The following is a 19,526-nucleotide window of genomic DNA, read 5'->3' on the forward strand; positions in this document are numbered from 1 at the left end:
AAGATTGAGACTGACCTCTTGTGGCCCAGAACAAGTACTGCAGGGCATAGCTCCAGATTAAAGGAGAGTATTGCAGCAAAGGCTTTTTTTTTTTAACAGATTCAAAGCAGAAAATTGAGCATCTGCTTTAACTATGACTGGTTGTCTTCAAAGACAGCTGGCTTTCTTCTTCGTTTAAATTAAAAAAATGTTACAGGGAAACTGTCTTGAAAATCATTATGTGGACATAAGAAGCCCCTATTTAAAAAGAGAAACGGTGTTTGGACCAGCTGCTTACAGACCACTTCCCAGAAGTATTGCGCTGACTTCATACACACCCAGCAGTTGGCAAAATGCTTCAGCGCAGACTGCTGGGTCTGGTAGGTAATGATGTTGTGGGATCCCTTGTTGTCTATGGTTCCTATGAACAGTCCCCTTAGGGGAATTAGCACAGCAGTTTTACAACAACAGCGCCGGTCTCACACTCCCTTATTACCCATCACATCAATTACAGAAATATAAAATACATTGCAATGCCAGTGAGAACAGTAACTATAGATTGACGATTTGTAAACATTGCTGCCAATTGTGTTTGCTGTCAGAATTATTGGTAGTTGTTAAGCAGAGTATTGATTGATTGTGAGGTCACAGCATGGAAAAGAATCAATAACTGTCACATTTCCCAATAACTTCCAAATGTCACTTTTATTTCCCTCTAGGGCAGTTATGTTTTTCCAGAATGTCATCTTTTATTTAATTTTTTTTGTTTGTTTGTTTGTATTGTATTGTTTTTTTTTGTTATTTGTTTTGTATTTTTTCTTTTGTTTCTTTGTTTGTTTTATATTATTTTTTTTTATCTTTCTATTATCTTTAAAGTGGTTGTAAACCCACAGACCACTTATGCCTTGTACACACGATCGGAATTTCCGATGAAAAAAGTCAGATGGAATTTTTTCATTGTGTGCCCCATCTGACTTTTTTGCCATCGGAATTTAGAAATAGAGGCCCAGATTCACGTAGAATCGCGGCGGCGTAATGTATCGTAGATACGTTACACCGCCGCAAGTTTTCATCGCAAGTGCCTGATTCACAAAGCACTTGCGAGAAAGCTTACGCTGGCGGCCTCCGGGGCGTGTGCCATTTAAATTAGGCGCGCTCCCACGCCGGACCTACTGCGCATGCTCCGTTTTGAAATTCCCACCGTGCTTTGCGCGAAGTGACGTCATTTTTCCGAACGGCGACGACGTGCGACGTGCGTAGCGTACTTCCGTATTCCTGGACGTCTTACACAAGAAGTAAAAATTTTAAAATTTCGACGCGGGAACGACGGCCACACTTTATACAGCACATACGTGTGCTGTGTAAAGTTAGGGCACCTAAAACGACGACTAACTTTGCGATGGGAAACTAGACTAGCAGCGACGTAGCTAACCCGAAAAAGCGTTGTGGATCGCCGTAACTACTACTTTGCATACCCGCCGCTGGTTTACGACGCAAACTCCTCCCAGCGGCAGCCGCGGTATTGCATCCTAAGATCCGACAGTGTAAAACAATTACACCTGTCGGATCTAAGGGCTAACTATGCGTAATTGATTCTATGAATCAGTCGCATAGATACTCTGAGATACTCCGTCGTATGTCTGCTGTGAATCTGGCCCCCAATGTCATTTTTTTTTCGATGGAAATTCTGGAAATTCTGATCGTCTGTGTGGAACTCCGATGGAAAAAAAAATACGCATGCTCAGAATCAAGTCGACGCATGCTCGGAAGCATTGAACTTAATTTTTCTCAGCTCGTCGTAGTGTTTTATGTCACCGCGTTTGGGACAGTCGGAATTTGGTCTGACAGTGTGTATACAAGACAGCTTGAACAGAATTCCGACGGAAAATTCCATAGTGTGTACAGGGCATAAGACCTACAGGTAAGCCTAGATTAAGGCTCACCTGTAGATGCAAGAAATATCTTCTAAACCTATACGGTTTAGGAGATATTTCCAAAAGACAGGCACCGATGTCTACGGCGCATGCGCCATATAAAACGGCGTGCAGGCGCACTGAGCGTGCCATTACTAGCGGTGATCATGCCGTTAGTGGCACGCGCGGGAGTGACGTCATCGCGGCTCCAGCCAATCACAGCGCCGGAGCCGCGACACTCTGGGAAAGATGGCAGCGATGAAGGAGAGGAACAAGCACCGCTGCCGGGGCTTCGATCTCAGGGAAGTAATACATAATGAGCTAGTATGCAGGGTTTTTTTTTTTTTAAGAATTTTTTTAAGAGGGTTTACTTCCTCTTTAAGCCCCCGTTCACAATGGAGTGACTTGTCATTCAATTTGACAGTTCCACTTTGGTGTGCCGCACCGATTAAAAAAAAAAGGGTTCCTGTGCTATTTTTTGCAATTTCAGGTGCAACTTGCACAGACATGCATGAAGTGCATGAAGTCACTCCCGAAATCGCACGGACCAGCAGCTTTGAAATGGTGTGATTTCAAGTGAAGTAGTACCATTTCAAAGTCGCATTCCGTGTGAACAATGGCTAACATATCATATGAATTACTATAATATGTTATCAATTATATACTGTATGTGTGTGTATATATATATATATATATATATATAATTAATAATTAAATATATATAATATATATTTAAAAATATATAATATTTCATTAATATATCATTAATTAATACAATATATATGATGTATATACAATATTTAATTTATAACTATTGTTATTATTTGTATTTTGGTTATTTATGAGGGGGGGGGGGGGGGGTTCAGGCCAAACAAAGTCAAAGAGCTTGCGCAGATGAATATGGAGGATGATATAGAAGTTTTACTGCACCAACATATTGGCAAGTCACTGTCCACCTTTGTCAACAAGATGAACTCACAATGCTCCATATATAGGCAATAAAGGAACCAAACCCCCACCCTAAATCCAGGGACCCACTACAGTTCTTTTTGTGCAACCCCACGGGTTGCACGAAAAAAACCTGACAGCTCCAGTCGGGAGCCGCTGTACTAACCATGCAAGGTTGGTCCAGCGACCTCGCACGCTGAGTTGTTTTCTTCTGAAAGTGAGTCGGTTGACTGCTGGTTCTCCAGCATGCACGTCCAACGGTAGCCGGCTGAATGGCTTCTGTCGGACAGACCGACATACACACGGGCAGAATGTCAGGCAGTATTTTTTGTACTAGAAAATGTCTCCTGACATTCTGCCCTTGTGTATGGGGCTTGACTATACTGGGATCGATTTATAAAACAATTTTGCTGTGCAATTGTCTCCAGCATTCACAAATAATCACAGTATTTTGCCTAATTTGTTTATTTCCAAGGATTGTCAGCGCCATCTAATGCCCATAATGCAGTAATTTCCCAATTTAGGTATTTAAAGAAAATAAGGCATTATGACCACTAGATGGAGCTGACAATCCCATAAAATAAACATAATGGGGCAGATTCAGATAGAGATACGACGGCGTATCTCCTGATACGCCGTCGTATCTCTGAGATCCGACGGTCGGATCTATGCGGCTGATTCATAGAACTCCCTAAGGCTGCATTCTCCCGCTGGCCGCTAGGTGGCGTTTAGTTTTTTACACGCAACGAATATACAAATGAGGATTTCCGCCGATTCAGAAACGAACGCCCGCCCGTCGCTTTTTTTTACGTCGCTTGCGTTCGGCTTTTTCCGGCGTATAGTTACCCCTGCTATATGCGGCGTATCCTATGTTAAGTATGGCCGTCGTTCCCGCGCCGAGTTTTGAATTTTTTACGTCGTTTGCGTAAGTCAGTAGCGAATACGGATGGACGTAATTTACGTACACGTCGAAACCAATGGCGTCCTAGCGACGTCATTTGGAGCAATGCACGCTGGGAAATTTAGCCGGCGGCGCATGCGCAGTACGATCGGCGCGGGGACGCGCCTGATTTAAAAAGTAAACTCCCCCTAGCCGCGGAATTTGAATTCCGCCGGGGGATTTACGATCCGCCGGCGCAACTTTAGAGGCAAGTGCTTTCTGAATACAGCACTTGCCTCAAAAACTTGCACTGGCGGATCGTAAATAAGATAGATTACGCAGATCTAAAGATCCGCTGATCTGTCTGAATCTACCCCATTATGCTGTTCTGTGATGCAGGAGCTTCCTGTGATAAAGACTAGTCACTACTGCTCTCTCTCCTTGTACCAGATGACTGGTCTTGTCTCCGCCCCCTCCTGTTGTTTTCTGCAGGCAGCCTGTAGTGGGTGGAGTCTGCTGGGTCCTTCCCACAGCTCTGCTCTCTGCACAGGCTATGTACAGCACAGTGATGATGTCACTGCTACTTTTACATGGTCAAATCTGGGTTTGCAAAGGAATTTGGTGCACTGTGTGTGAATTTATGAATTTGTCACTAATAAGGAATATTACAAAATGTAAGTTTTTTCCCCAGAATTCAGCCTTAACCCCTTACTGCGGCAGGTTGGATCTATTGCGCAAATTTCCATCATTGTACGACGCTTTGTGTAATAGATATAGCAGGCGCGGCCCCGGAGCCAGTGTGCGTGGCCGGCGGTTTGATTTAGATTTTTCTTCGCTCACTTTGCATTTTTGCATTTGCTAAAAATAAACAATTTAAATATATCTTTTTGAAAGCATTGTTACTTTACAGCATTTCTTCACACCTGCCTAAAACTTTTGCACAGTACAGATTTATCTGGCTTCATTGGAAATTTTCGGATTGCTAAAGCAACCTTTCAAAGGCCCGTGAGTGCGTTTGATTTCCTAACTTCTGTCAGATTTGTTATTCCTTGGTCTTTTTTGCTTTCATGAATAAATGAGTATGATACACTTAGAAGAGGGGGGTAAAAATATATCAGCAAGGAGAAGTGTGGGCCTCCGGAGGCAGTCTTCTAGGTCACTGTATAATTACTACTTGTATCATGGAAGCTCATCTAGACCTAAATGCATTGAGAATCCAAATTCCTATTACATTGAACTATATACAATGTTGTGTTTGATAAAGTAGAGCTAAGTGCTGTAAACCCATACCAACCAATTAGAGCTGACTACAATAAACTGATAACTGATAATCCCTTTAACCACTTAAGGACCGGAAGCATTTGCCCCCTTAATGACCAGGCCATTTTTTGCGATACGGCACTGCGTCGCTTTAATTGCGTGGAATGTTGTACACAAAGCGTCGTACAATGATGGAAATTCGCGCAATAGATCCAACCTGCCGCAGTACAACTGCAGCAGCTGTCTTTAAGGGGTTAAGGCTGAATTCTGGGAAAAAAACTAAAATTTTGTAATATTCCTTATTAGTGACAAATTCATAAATTCACACACAGTGCACCAAATTCCTTTGCAAACCCAGATTTGACCATGTAAAAGTAGCAGTGACATCATCACTGTGCTGTACATAGCCTGTGCAGAGAGCAGAGCTGTGGAAAGGACCCAGCAGACTCCACCCACTACAGGCTGCCTGCAGAAAACAACAGGAGGGGGCGGAGACAAGACCAGTCACCTGGTACAAGGAGAGAGAGCAGTAGTAACCAGTCTTTATCACAGGAAGCTCCTGCATCACAGAACAGCATAATATGTTTATTTTATGGAATCGTCAGCTCCATCTAGTGGTCATAATGCCTTATTTTCCTTAAATACCTAAATTGGGAAATATATAATATATAAAAAAATATATATATAATGTTTGGGGGTTTTAAGTAATTTCTAGCAAAAAAAAAAACTGTTTTAATCTTGTAAACACCAAACCTGAAAAACAGGCAAGGTCCTTAAGTTGTCCTTTGTATATCATGTATGTGTCTATGTTCTATTAACCACTTGACCACTGGGCACTTAAACCCCCTTCCTAACCAGACCAATTTTATTGCAGAGTATTGGGGTATTGCAGAGTATTGGGGTATTGCAGAGTATTGCAGAGTATTGGGGTATTGCAGAGTATTGGGGGTATTGCAGAGTATTGGGGTATTGCAGAGTATTGGGGGTATTGCAGAGTATTGGGGTATTGCAGAGTATTGGGGGTATTGCAGAGTATTGGGGGTATTGCAGAGTATTGGTGGTATTGCAGAGTATTGGGGTATTGCAGAGTATTGGGGTATTGCAGAGTATTGGGGTATTGCAGAGTATTGGGGGTATTGCAGAGTATTGGGGGTATTGCAGAGTATTGGGGGTATTGCAGAGTATTGGTGGTATTGCAGAGTATGGGGGGTATTGCAGAGTATTGGTGTTATTGCAGAGTATTGAGCAGGGATGGATGGCTGGATCTGTGACTGCATGTGTCACAGATCCAGCCACAGCAGCTGCTGCTGCTTCCGCTCTCCCCCCTCTCCTCTCACACTGTACCGATCGGTACTGAGAGGAGAGGGAGGAACCGGCGTCATCACATGACGCCGGTTTGTTTACAAGTGATCGCTCCGTCATTTGACGGAGCGATCACGTGGTAAACGGCCGCTATCAGCGGCAATTTACCGCGATCCGTAATGCGCCGGGTCTTCTAGACCCGGCGCTCACGGATGATTCCGGGAGCGCGTCCCAGGGGGCGCGCGAGTGAAGGATTCAGGGATGAAGTCCTCCCAGAACAACTCCACCGCGCTGTAGACGTCTTTTGTCTATAGCGCGGTGGGAAAGAGGTTAAAGATCATTTTTCTATATACTCATTGTTTACTGTGCAGTTAAAGTCCGACCTGGGGGGTTACCCTCTGGGTCCCCTATTTCTGTATCCCCTTACATTTTACAAGGAAAAGAGAATTTTCTTGATCTGAACCTTAGCCCATTGACAAGGTTTGCCAAAGCATTTTTTTTTTTTTAGCAGAAACCTCCATTATTTTTTCTTCTTTGTAGCATCTCAGTGGTGCTAATCCCCCGTAGCCTATGTGCAGCCACTTCCTACCTACATGCAATTTTGTGATGACTCCATGGCTTTTCTCAGGATGGGTTTCCTGATGGTGACAACGGTAGACTATGCCAGCCTAATGTGTGTTACAATGGCCACTTCTAAACCCATGTGACAGCATAAGAGAACAACTGGGGGAAGCGTTGTCACCCTACAACATGAAGGGCCTAAACAAAGCCTTTTATAGCAACTATTTTTTTAATAAAAGCAAAAGATTTTATAAATATTTAAAATTACCTTTTTAATTCCAACCATGGTAAAGCCTATAAAAGATTTTAGTGATTGAGTTTACAGTGGCCCGGATTCAGAGAGCAATTGCGCCTGCGTAACCATAGTTACGCAGCGCAATTGCTGACTTGCTCCGGCGTTACGAATGCTCCTGATTCAGGAACATCGTATTGCCGACTGCAGCCTAAAATCTGCGTGGCATAAGGCTCTTATGCCACGCATATTTTAGACTGCATTCTTGCGATGCCCGCTAGGGGGCGCTCCCATTGTGCTCAGTGTATAGTATGCAAATTGCATACTAACACCGATTCACAATGTTGCGCGAGCCCTGCGTAAGCAAGTTACGTCGTTTCCGTACGGCGTCTTTAGCGTAAGGCTGCCCCTTCTAATAGTAGGGGCAGCCAATGCTAAAGGATACCCGTCGTTCCCGCGTCGCGATATTTGAATGTTACGTCGTTTGCGTAAGTGATTCGTGAATGGCGCTGGACCCCATTCACGTTCACTCTGAAGCAAATGACGTCCTTGCAACGTCATTTGCCACAATGCACGTCGGGAAAGTTTCTCGACGGAGCATGCGCTCTATGCTCGGCGCGGGAGCGCGCCTAATTTAAATGATTCCCGCCCCCTACGGGATCATTTTAATTGCGTGCTCTAGCGCCAGGCAATTTTACCGGCGCGCCCTCGCAATTTACGGAGCTACTGCTCCGTGAATCGAGGGCAGCGGAGCAAATTTGCGGGGGCGCAGGGCAAAATCGTTGCCCTGCGCCTCCGCAAAAAAAGCGCAATTCTCTTTGAATCCGGGCCATTGAGTCTATTGTTTAATGTTATTCTCATATAGAGCTATTTACAGTGAACACTGAATAGAATGGAGTCACCATCTACATTTACATTATCATAATGGTTTGCTCATTATTTTTCCCAATTTCATGGATGCTGCTAATTTGGGTCTTTATGGTAATGAGCCTCTTGGAGCCTCAGCCAAGCGTGGAAATGAATAGGGGGCGGTGAGAGAGACCCCCATAGATGGAACCTGAGAGGGTCATTAGGGAAACCTCTAGACTAATATTATCAGGCACAACAATGAGAATTCTGTATCATTCCATGAAAGGAAATGAAAACCTTTGGGGTTAATTTACTAAAACTGGAGAGTACAAAAATGGTGAAGCTGGTCATGGTAACCAATCAGCTTCTAACTCCAGCTTCTTCAATTAAGCTTTGAGAAAAAAAATGGAAGCTGATTGGTTTCTATGTAGAGCTGCACCAGATTTTGCACTCTCCAGTTTTAGTAAATCAAGTGCCTGTGGTTTTAGATTAGGGAATGGATGGGGAAGGTAAGTAATGCCTTATAACGTAAAGGTTTTTTGTTATTTCAGAGGAGTCTAGATCAGCCTTTCTCAACCTTTTCAACACAGAGGAACCCTTGATATACACTATATTGCCAAAAGTATTGGGACGCCTGCCTTTACACACACATAGGGCCAGATCCATGAAGAAGTTACGACGGCGTATCTATTGATACGCCACGTAACTTCTAGGTTGCTCCGGCGTATCTTTGTTTTGTATCCACAAAACAAGATACGCCTGAAGCTGGGCTAGATCCGACTGGCATACGTCTTAGTACGCCGTCGGATCTAAGGTGCATATTTACGCTGGCCGCTAGGTGGCGCTTCCGTCGATTTCTGCTTCGAGTATGCAAATTAGCTAGATACGCCAATCCACAAACGTACGTCCGGCCGGCGCATTTTTTACGTAGTTTCCGTAAGGCTTTTTCCGGCGTAAAGTTACCCCTGCTATATGAGGCGTAGCCAATGTTAATTATGGACGTCGGGCCAGCGTCGAATTTTCCGTCGTTTGCATAAAACGTTCGCGAATAGGGCTTTGCATAGAATTACGTTCACGTCGAAAGCATTGGCTTGTTGCGGGTTAATTTCGAGCATGAGCACTGGGATACCCCCACAGACGGCACATGCGCCGTTAAAAAAAACGCTGATTACGTGGGGTCAATAGGAATTACCATAAAACACGCCCCCATCTCATCCATTTGAATTGCTCGCCCTTACGCCGACACAGTTACACTACGCCGCCGTAACTTACGGCACAAATTCTTTGAGGATACGGAAAATACGCTGTAAGTTACGGCGGCGTGGTGTATCTGAGATACGCTACGCCGGACGTATAGATGCGCCAAGATACGTGGATCTGGCCCATAACCTTTAATGGCATCTCAGTCTTAAAGCCCCATACACACGGTCTGACTTTTTAAACAAAAAAATTCAAAATGAGCAGGTTTTTCAGAAAATCCGACCGTGTGTATGCTCCATCGGACAAACTTTTTCGGTTTTCATCAGACAAATGTTCGCTCTACAAACGGACAAACTTTCCGGCAACAAAAGTCCAATCGTGTGTATAGAAGTCCATCGGACTTAAGTCCAAAGTAAAAACACACATGCCCAGAACCAATGTAAAAGATCAACCAGCAATAGCAGAAGTTGCCCAAAGGGTGGCACTAAAGAGCAGAAAAACCATGTAGTACGTCAATTACATCACTACATTCATGTTTGTTGGCTGAAAATATCCTGCCGTGTGTATGCATACCAAGTTCACGGCCAACGCCCTTCGAACAAAAGTCCACGGAAAAGTTTGTTTGAAGTCCAATCGTGTGTCATTGGGAATAATTACCCTCCAATAGATAGCAACAAGGATCAGTGGTGTCTGTGGGTACTTATCTGAGAAGCAGAAATTGGTCATTGTTCAAGGGGTGCCTTGGCAAAATGCCTAAAAATTGCTCAAATATGTACAGTATACAAGCCAGCAGGGGAATCAAGCCTGTCTTTTTTTTTTATATATATATAATTGCCTTTTTTGTTCCTTTATTATAACAAATTAGAACATATACAGAAAAATAAACACTATACAAAAAACAACACTTGACATAAAAATACACCACACCAATATAATATACATTACCCCCTTCCTCAAGAGCACCCTCAATTTGTTCCTTTTACTTCCTCCTCCTTGCCTCCTCTCTCCCCTCCCCTTACCCCCCAGATCAACCCTCCGTCTACAGGAGGGAACAGGAGTAAGGAGAAAAAAAGAGAAAGAAAGAAAGGAAAGAGAGAGAAAAAATAAATAAAAAAATAACTAAATAAAAATAAAAAATCCCCAAATAAGATTGTTCCTCTCTTTAAAAATGGGGGCTTAAAGGCTCCCTATTCGTGACCCTTAATAACACTTTATATCCCACCACCTTATGGCCCCATAACACACAAAAATAAAAAAAAGAGGGGATTAATAACACACTTAAAAAAAAAAAAAAAAAGGAATTTTTCTCCTTTCCTTTTTTTTTCCTTTCCCCTTTCCATTTAACCCCACCCTCGTTGTTCTACAAAAAGTGTTAATTAAAAAAAAAAACACCAAACAGTCTCTTTCTCCCCGGCCGTTCCCTAGGCCTCACAACCCAGAGCTAATCCACCCCTATTTCAGGAGAGTAAATCATCAATCCCACCCATATGTCCTTAAATTTGTCTTGCTGGTCCTTCACCATATATACCCATTTTTCTGCTTCCATTATCCTCTCCACCTCCCCTTTCCATTCCCTTATATTAGGGACTCTGGACTTCTTCCAGAATCTAGGTATCAATTCCTTCGCTGCATTTAACAAGTGTGGTGTAACACTTCTTTTATAAAACCTAATGGATGATGGCACCCCATGAAACAGGAAATGTAATGGGGATTGCTCAATTGGTCTAAATGTCAATTTTTTTATCCAAGGGGATATCTCGTCTTAACCTTGGGACATTGCCACCATATATGAAGGAATGAACCTCTTTGGTTACAACCCCTCCAACAGTTGGCGTCCGTTGATGGATAAATCTGGGCCAAGTGAGTCGGTTTATGATACCATCTAGAGAGGAACTTATAAGACATTGGACGTCAAGGTGTGCTCTCAAAGTCTATCTTTTGTTCTCTGGTTCATTTGCATCTGAATTAGAGGAGATTTCTTCACATCATTGGTCTTCACATCAGATTGAGAACAGTAACTACTCTGTAAATCCCCTATAATATACTCTGGCCAAACCTGCTCAGTTGAAGAATCCATGGGCTGAAACAGATGTTTCCTCTGCAATGAGCTATGCAGGTTAGTTGTGGTCATGTGCATTACTCTATGTACACTCAGGGAAGGCTGGTGCTCAACATTTTGGGCGGGGGGCGCAAACAAACAAACCCACAATCTTTAGCTCCGGAGGCTGACGCCTTATCCATTAGGCCACTGGGCCCATATGAGCACCATGACATCATTGGGTGCCACAGGCATGGCTTATGCATACATTCAGTGGTCCAAGCTGGAGCAATGTAACTATACAATTAGATCCATATCTGGAATTCATCTTCTGATGCCATTATGGCAACAGAGAAACATAAACATCGACCCAGATGGGACTTGAACCCACAATCTTCAGCTCCGGAGGCTGACGCCTTATCCATTAGGCCACTGGGCCCACATACACACTATGGCGTCAGTGAATGCCAAGCTGTGCTCTCAGAGTCTATCTATTGTTCTCTGGTTAATTTCCATCTGAATTAGAGGAGATGTCTTTACATCATCTGCAGTGTTCTAGAGCCTACAGTCATGACACATCGATAACTCAATATGGCGGTCTTTGGTCAGATTGAGAACAGTAACTACTCTGTAAATCCCCTATGATATACTCTGGCCAAACCTGCTCAGTTGAAGAATCCATGGGCTGAAACTGAATTTTCCTCTGGAATGAGCTGTGCAGGTTAGTTGTTGTCATGTGCTCTATGTATACTACACATACCATGGTCTATAGTCCATCTCAGGAGCAAGCAAGAGAGGGTCTACAGTTTTACATACAGTGGGACCATGGAGAATGAATGTAGCCACCCTCTACCAGAAAGTCAGATCACAACAGCCCAATAAAAAGAATGAATTTGGAGGAGAACACATACTTATATAGAATATTATTTTTTTCATAGAGTATGTAACAGGGTAGCAGCTTGGCACAGAAGATGGTGGAAATCTGTGATTCTCCAAGGTATGGCATACCTTCTGGAGAAATGTAACATGATCCAGACCTGGAAATCAGGATAGAAAGAAGCCATTATGGCAACAGAGAAACATGAACAGCGACCCAGATGGGACTTGAACCCACAATCTTCAGCTCCGGAGGCTGACGCCTTATCCATTAGGCCACTGGGCCCATATATGCACTCATGTTTCATTGGATGCCAATCTACTCAAGACTAAATCATTGGAAGTCAAGGTGTGCTCTCAAAGTCTATCTTTTGTTCTCTGGTTAATTTGCTTCTGAATTAGAGGAGATGTCTTTACATCATCTGCAGTGTTCTAGAGCCTACAGTCATGACACATCGATAACTCAACATGGCGGTCTTTGGTCAGATTGAGAACAGTAACTACTCTGTAAATCCCCTATGATATACTCTGGCCAAACCTGCTCAGTTGAAGAATCCATGGGCTGAAACTGAATTTTCCTCTGGAATGAGCTGTGCAGGTTAGTTGTTGTCATGTGCTCTATGTATACTACACATACCATGGTCTATAGTCCATCTCAGGAGCAAGCAAGAGAGGGTCTACAGTTTTACATACAGTGGGACCATGGAGAATGAATGTAGCCACCCTCTACCAGAAAGTCAGATCACAACAGCCCAATAAAAAGAATGAATTTAGAGGAGGCTGAGAGCAATAGAATGTATTTAAGTTAAGAACACATACTTATATAGAATATTATTTTTTTCATAGAGTATGTAACAGGGTAGCAGCTTGGCACAGAAGATGATGGAAATCTGTGATTCTCCAAGGTATAGCATACCTTCTGGAGAAATGTAACATGATCCAGACCTGGAAATCAGGATAGAAAGAAGCCATTATGGCAACAGAGATACATGAACAGCGACCCAGATGGGACTTGAACCCACAATCTTCAGCTCCGGAGGCTGACGCCTTATCCATTAGGCCACTGGGCCCATATATGCACTCATGTTTCATTGGATGCCAATCTACTCAAGACTAAATCATTGGAAGTCAAGGTGTGCTCTCAAAGTCTATCTTTTCTTCTCTGGTTAATTTGCTTCTGAATTAGAGGAGATTTCTTCACATCATTGGTCTTTGGTCAGATTGAGAATAGTAACTACTCTGTAAATCCCCTATAATATACTCTGGCCAAACCTGCTCAGTTGAAGAATCCATGGGCTGAAACAGATGTTTCCTCTGGAATGAGCTATGCAGGTTAGTTGTGGTCATGTGCATTACTCTATGTACACTCAGGGGAGGCTGGTGCTCAAAATTTTTGGGGGCGCAAACAAACGAACCCACAATCTTTAGCTCCGGAGGCTGACGCCTTATCCATTAGGCCACTGGGCCCATATGAGCACCATGACATCATTGGGTGCCACAGGCATGGCTTATGCATACATTCAGTGGTCCAAGCTGGAGCAATGTAACTATACAATTAGATCCATATCTGGAATTCATCTTCTGATGCCATTATGGCAACAGAGAAACATAAACATCGACCCAGATGGGACTTGAACCCACAATCTTCAACTCCGGAGGCTGACGCCTTATCCATTAGGCCACTGGGCCCACATACACACTGCGGCGTCAGTGAATGCCAAGCTGTGCTCTCAGAGTCTATCTATTGTTCTCTGGTTAATTTCCATCTGAATTAGAGGAGATGTCTTTACATCATCTGCAGTGTTCTAGAGCCTACAGTCATGACACATTGATAACTCAATATGGCGGTCTTTGGTCAGATTGAGAACAGTAACTACTCTGTAAATCCCCTATGATATACTCTGGCCAAACCTGCTCAGTTGAAGAATCCATGGGCTGAAACTGAATTTTCCTCTGGAATGAGCTGTGCAGGTTAGTTGTTGTCATGTGCTCTATGTATACTACACATCCCATGGTCTATAGTCCATCTCAGGAGCAAGCAAGAGAGGGTCTACAGTTTTACATACAGTGGGACCATGGAGAATGAATGTAGCCACCCTCTACCAGAAAGTCAGATCACAACAGCCCAATAAAAAGAATGAATTTGGAGGAGAACACATACTTATATAGAATATTATTTTTTTCATAGAGTATGTAACAGGGTAGCAGCTTGGCACAGAAGATGGTGGAAATCTGTGATTCTCCAAGGTATGGCATACCTTCTGGAGAAATGTAACATGATCCAGACCTGGAAATCAGGATAGAAAGAAGCCATTATGGCAACAGAGATACATGAACAGCGACCCAGATGGGACTTGAACCCACAATCTTCAGCTCCGGAGGCTGACGCCTTATCCATTAGGCCACTGGGCCCATATATGCACTCATGTTTCATTGGATGCCAATCTACTCAAGACTAAATCATTGGAAGTCAAGGTGTGCTCTCAAAGTCTATCTTTTGTTCTCTGGTTAATTTGCTTCTGAATTAGAGGAGATGTCTTTACATCATCTGCAGTGTTCTAGAGCCTACAGTCATGACACATCGATAACTCAACATGGCGGTCTTTGGTCAGATTGAGAACAGTAACTACTCTGTAAATCCCCTATGATATACTCTGGCCAAACCTGCTCAGTTGAAGAATCCATGGGCTGAAACTGAATTTTCCTCTGGAATGAGCTGTGCAGTTTAGTTGTTGTCATGTGCTCTATGTATACTACACATCCCATGGTCTATAGTCCATCTCAGGAGCAAGCAAGAGAGGGTCTACAGTTTTACATACAGTGGGACCATGGAGAATGAATGTAGCCACCCTCTACCAGAAAGTCAGATCACAACAGCCCAATAAAAAGAATGAATTTAGAGGAGGCTGAGAGCAATAGAATGTATTTAAGTTAAGAACACATACTTATATAGAATATTATTTTTTTCATAGAGTATGTAACAGGGTAGCAGCTTGGCACAGAAGATGATGGAAATCTGTGATTCTCCAAGGTATAGCATACCTTCTGGAGAAATGTAACATGATCCAGACCTGGAAATCAGGATAGAAAGAAGCCATTATGGCAACAGAGATACATGAACAGCGACCCAGATGGGACTTGAACCCACAATCTTCAGCTCCGGAGGCTGACGCCTTATCCATTAGGCCACTGGGCCCATATATGCACTCATGTTTCATTGGATGCCAATCTACTCAAGACTAAATCATTGGAAGTCAAGGTGTGCTCTCAGAGTCTATCTATTGTTCTCTGGTTAATTTCCATCTGAATTAGAGGAGATGTCTTTACATCATCTGCAGTGTTCTAGAGCCTACAGTCATGACACATCGATAACTCAATATGGCGGTCTTTGGTCAGATTGAGAACAGTAACTACTCTGTAAATCCCCTATGATATACTCTGGCCAAACCTGCTCAGTTGAAGAATCCATGGGCTGAAACTGAATTTTCCTCTGGAATGAGCTGTGCAGGTTAGTTGTTGTCATGTGCTCTATGTATACTACACATACCATGGTCTATAGTCCATCTCAGGAGCAAGCAAGAGAGGGTCTACAGTTTTACATACAGTGGGACCATGGAGAATGAATGTAGCCACCCTCTACCAGAAAGTCAGATCACAACAGCCCAATAAAAAGAATGAATTTGGAGGAGAACACATACTTATATAGAATATTATTTTTTTCATAGAGTATGTAACAGGGTAGCAGGTTGGCACAGAAGATGGTGGAAATCTGTGATTCTCCAAGGTATGGCATACCTTCTGGAGAAATGTAACATGATCCAGACCTGGAAAGCAGGATAGAAAGAAGCCATTATGGCAACAGAGAAACATGAACAGCGACCCAGATGGGACTTGAACCCACAATCTTCAGCTCCGGAGGCTGACGCCTTATCCATTAGGCCACTGGGCCCATATATGCACTCATGTTTCATTGGATGCCAATCTACTCAAGACTAAATCATTGGAAGTCAAGGTGTGCTCTCAAAGTCTATCTTTTGTTCTCTGGTTAATTTGCTTCTGAATTAGAGGAGATGTCTTTACATCATCTGCAGTGTTCTAGAGCCTACAGTCATGACACATCGATAACTCAATATGGCGGTCTTTGGTCAGATTGAGAACAGTAACTACTCTGTAAATCCCCTATGATATACTCTGGCCAAACCTGCTCAGTTGAAGAATCCATGGGCTGAAACTGAATTTTCCTCTGGAATGAGCTGTGCAGTTTAGTTGTTGTCATGTGCTCTATGTATACTACACATCCCATGGTCTATAGTCCATCTCAGGAGCAAGCAAGAGAGGGTCTACAGTTTTACATACAGTGGGACCATGGAGAATGAATGTAGCCACCCTCTACCAGAAAGTCAGATCACAACAGCCCAATAAAAAGAATGAATTTAGAGGAGGCTGAGAGCAATAGAATGTATTTAAGTTAAGAACACATACTTATATAGAATATTATTTTTTTCATAGAGTATGTAACAGGGTAGCAGCTTGGCACAGAAGATGATGGAAATCTGTGATTCTCCAAGGTATAGCATACCTTCTGGAGAAATGTAACATGATCCAGACCTGGAAATCAGGATAGAAAGAAGCCATTATGGCAACAGAGATACATGAACAGCGACCCAGATGGGACTTGAACCCACAATCTTCAGCTCCGGAGGCTGACGCCTTATCCATTAGGCCACTGGGCCCATATATGCACTCATGTTTCATTGGATGCCAATCTACTCAAGACTAAATCATTGGAAGTCAAGGTGTGCTCTCAAAGTCTATCTTTTCTTCTCTGGTTAATTTGCTTCTGAATTAGAGGAGATTTCTTCACATCATTGGTCTTTGGTCAGATTGAGAATAGTAACTACTCTGTAAATCCCCTATAATATACTCTGGCCAAACCTGCTCAGTTGAAGAATCCATGGGCTGAAACAGATGTTTCCTCTGGAATGAGCTATGCAGGTTAGTTGTGGTCATGTGCATTACTCTATGTACACTCAGGGGAGGCTGGTGCTCAAAATTTTTGGGGGCGCAAACAAACGAACCCACAATCTTTAGCTCCGGAGGCTGACGCCTTATCCATTAGGCCACTGGGCCCATATGAGCACCATGACATCATTGGGTGCCACAGGCATGGCTTATGCATACATTCAGTGGTCCAAGCTGGAGCAATGTAACTATACAATTAGATCCATATCTGGAATTCATCTTCTGATGCCATTATGGCAACAGAGAAACATAAACATCGACCCAGATGGGACTTGAACCCACAATCTTCAGCTCCGGAGGCTGACGCCTTATCCATTAGGCCACTGGGCCCACATACACACTATGGCGTCAGTGAATGCCAAGCTGTGCTCTCAGAGTCTATCTATTGTTCTCTGGTTAATTTCCATCTGGATTAGAGGAGATGTCTTTACATCATCTGCAGTGTTCTAGAGCCTACAGTCATGACACAATGATAACTCAATATGGTTGTCTTTGGTCAGATTGAGAACAGTATCTACTCTGTAAATCCCCTATGATATACTCTGGCCAAACCTGCTCAGTTGAAGAATCCATGGGCTGAAACTGAATTTTCCTCTGGAATGAGCTGTGCAGGTTAGTTGTTGTCATGTGCTCTATGTATACTACACATCCCATGGTCTATAGTCCATCTCAGGAGCAAGCAAGAGAGGGTCTACAGTTTTACATACAGTGGGACCATGGAGAATGAATGTAGCCACCCTCTACCAGAAAGTCAGATCACAACAGCCCAATAAAAAGAATGAATTTGGAGGAGAACACATACTTATATAGAATATTATTTTTTTCATAGAGTATGTAACAGGGTAGCAGGTTGGCACAGAAGATGGTGGAAATCTGTGATTCTCCAAGGTATGGCATACCTTCTGGAGAAATGTAACATGATCCAGACCTGGAAATCAGGATAGAAAGAAGCCATTATGGCAACAGAGAAACATGAACAGCGACCCAGATGGGACTTGAACCCACAATCTTCAGCTCCGGAGGCTGACGCCTTATCCATTAGGCCACTGGGCCCATATATGCACTCATGTTTCATTGGATGCCAATCTACTCAAGACTAAATCATTGGAAGTCAAGGTGTGCTCTCAAAGTCTATCTTTTCTTCTCTGGTTAATTTGCTTCTGAATTAGAGGAGATGTCTTTACATCATCTGCAGTGTTCTAGAGCCTACAGTCATGACACATCGATAACTCAACATGGCGGTCTTTGGTCAGATTGAGAACAGTAACTACTCTGTAAATCCCCTATGATATACTCTGGCCAAACCTGCTCAGTTGAAGAATCCATGGGCTGAAACTGAATTTTCCTCTGGAATGAGCTGTGCAGGTTAGTTGTTGTCATGTGCTCTATGTATACTACACATCCCATGGTCTATAGTCCATCTCAGGAGCAAGCAAGAGAGGGTCTACAGTTTTACATACAGTGGGACCATGGAGAATGAATGTAGCCACCCTCTACCAGAAAGTCAGATCACAACAGCCCAATAAAAAGAATGAATTTAGAGGAGGCTGAGAGCAATAGAATGTATTTAAGTTAAGAACACATACTTATATAGAATATTATTTTTTTCATAGAGTATGTAACAGGGTAGCAGCTTGGCACAGAAGATGATGGAAATCTGTGATTCTCCAAGGTATAGCATACCTTCTGGAGAAATGTAACATGATCCAGACCTGGAAATCAGGATAGAAAGAAGCCATTATGGCAACAGAGATACATGAACAGCGACCCAGATGGGACTTGAACCCACAATCTTCAGCTCCGGAGGCTGACGCCTTATCCATTAGGCCACTGGGCCCATATATGCACTCATGTTTCATTGGATGCCAATCTACTCAAGACTAAATCATTGGAAGTCAAGGTGTGCTCTCAAAGTCTATCTTTTCTTCTCTGGTTAATTTGCTTCTGAATTAGAGGAGATTTCTTCACATCATTGGTCTTTGGTCAGATTGAGAATAGTAACTACTCTGTAAATCCCCTATAATATACTCTGGCCAAACCTGCTCAGTTGAAGAATCCATGGGCTGAAACAGATGTTTCCTCTGGAATGAGCTATGCAGGTTAGTTGTGGTCATGTGCATTACTCTATGTACACTCAGGGGAGGCTGGTGCTCAAAATTTTTGGGGGCGCAAACAAACGAACCCACAATCTTTAGCTCCGGAGGCTGACGCCTTATCCATTAGGCCACTGGGCCCATATGAGCACCATGACATCATTGGGTGCCACAGGCATGGCTTATGCATACATTCAGTGGTCCAAGCTGGAGCAATGTAACTATACAATTAGATCCATATCTGGAATTCATCTTCTGATGCCATTATGGCAACAGAGAAACATAAACATCGACCCAGATGGGACTTGAACCCACAATCTTCAGCTCCGGAGGCTGACGCCTTATCCATTAGGCCACTGGGCCCACATACACA

At 43.2% G+C, this 19,526-nt stretch overlaps 12 non-coding genes across 12 annotated transcripts; all 12 read right to left on the minus strand.

Moving 5' to 3' along the window:
* Positions 1-11,528: 11,528 nt before the first annotated feature.
* On the minus strand, positions 11,529-11,601 carry TRNAR-CCG. The gene has a single exon. It is a non-coding gene; the product is annotated as a tRNA-Arg (tRNA).
* Positions 11,602-12,251: 650 nt separating this feature from the next.
* Positions 12,252-12,324, minus strand: TRNAR-CCG. The gene has a single exon. It is a non-coding gene; the product is annotated as a tRNA-Arg (tRNA).
* Positions 12,325-13,035: 711 nt separating this feature from the next.
* Positions 13,036-13,108, minus strand: TRNAR-CCG. The gene has a single exon. It is a non-coding gene; the product is annotated as a tRNA-Arg (tRNA).
* Positions 13,109-13,654: 546 nt separating this feature from the next.
* Positions 13,655-13,727, minus strand: TRNAR-CCG. The gene has a single exon. It is a non-coding gene; the product is annotated as a tRNA-Arg (tRNA).
* A 650-nt stretch (positions 13,728-14,377) lies between these two features.
* On the minus strand, positions 14,378-14,450 carry TRNAR-CCG. Its single transcript has one exon. It is a non-coding gene; the product is annotated as a tRNA-Arg (tRNA).
* Positions 14,451-15,161: 711 nt separating this feature from the next.
* Positions 15,162-15,234, minus strand: TRNAR-CCG. Its single transcript has one exon. It is a non-coding gene; the product is annotated as a tRNA-Arg (tRNA).
* Positions 15,235-15,914: 680 nt separating this feature from the next.
* Positions 15,915-15,987, minus strand: TRNAR-CCG. Its single transcript has one exon. It is a non-coding gene; the product is annotated as a tRNA-Arg (tRNA).
* Positions 15,988-16,698: 711 nt separating this feature from the next.
* On the minus strand, positions 16,699-16,771 carry TRNAR-CCG. Its single transcript has one exon. It is a non-coding gene; the product is annotated as a tRNA-Arg (tRNA).
* Positions 16,772-17,317: 546 nt separating this feature from the next.
* TRNAR-CCG lies at positions 17,318-17,390 on the minus strand. Its single transcript has one exon. It is a non-coding gene; the product is annotated as a tRNA-Arg (tRNA).
* Positions 17,391-18,040: 650 nt separating this feature from the next.
* On the minus strand, positions 18,041-18,113 carry TRNAR-CCG. Its single transcript has one exon. It is a non-coding gene; the product is annotated as a tRNA-Arg (tRNA).
* A 711-nt stretch (positions 18,114-18,824) lies between these two features.
* Positions 18,825-18,897, minus strand: TRNAR-CCG. The gene has a single exon. It is a non-coding gene; the product is annotated as a tRNA-Arg (tRNA).
* A 546-nt stretch (positions 18,898-19,443) lies between these two features.
* On the minus strand, positions 19,444-19,516 carry TRNAR-CCG. Its single transcript has one exon. It is a non-coding gene; the product is annotated as a tRNA-Arg (tRNA).
* Positions 19,517-19,526: the final 10 nt, after the last annotated feature.

Source organism: Rana temporaria, chromosome 7 (assembly GCF_905171775.1).
Source record: "Rana temporaria chromosome 7, aRanTem1.1, whole genome shotgun sequence".
Lineage (NCBI taxonomy): Eukaryota > Metazoa > Chordata > Amphibia > Anura > Ranidae > Rana > Rana temporaria.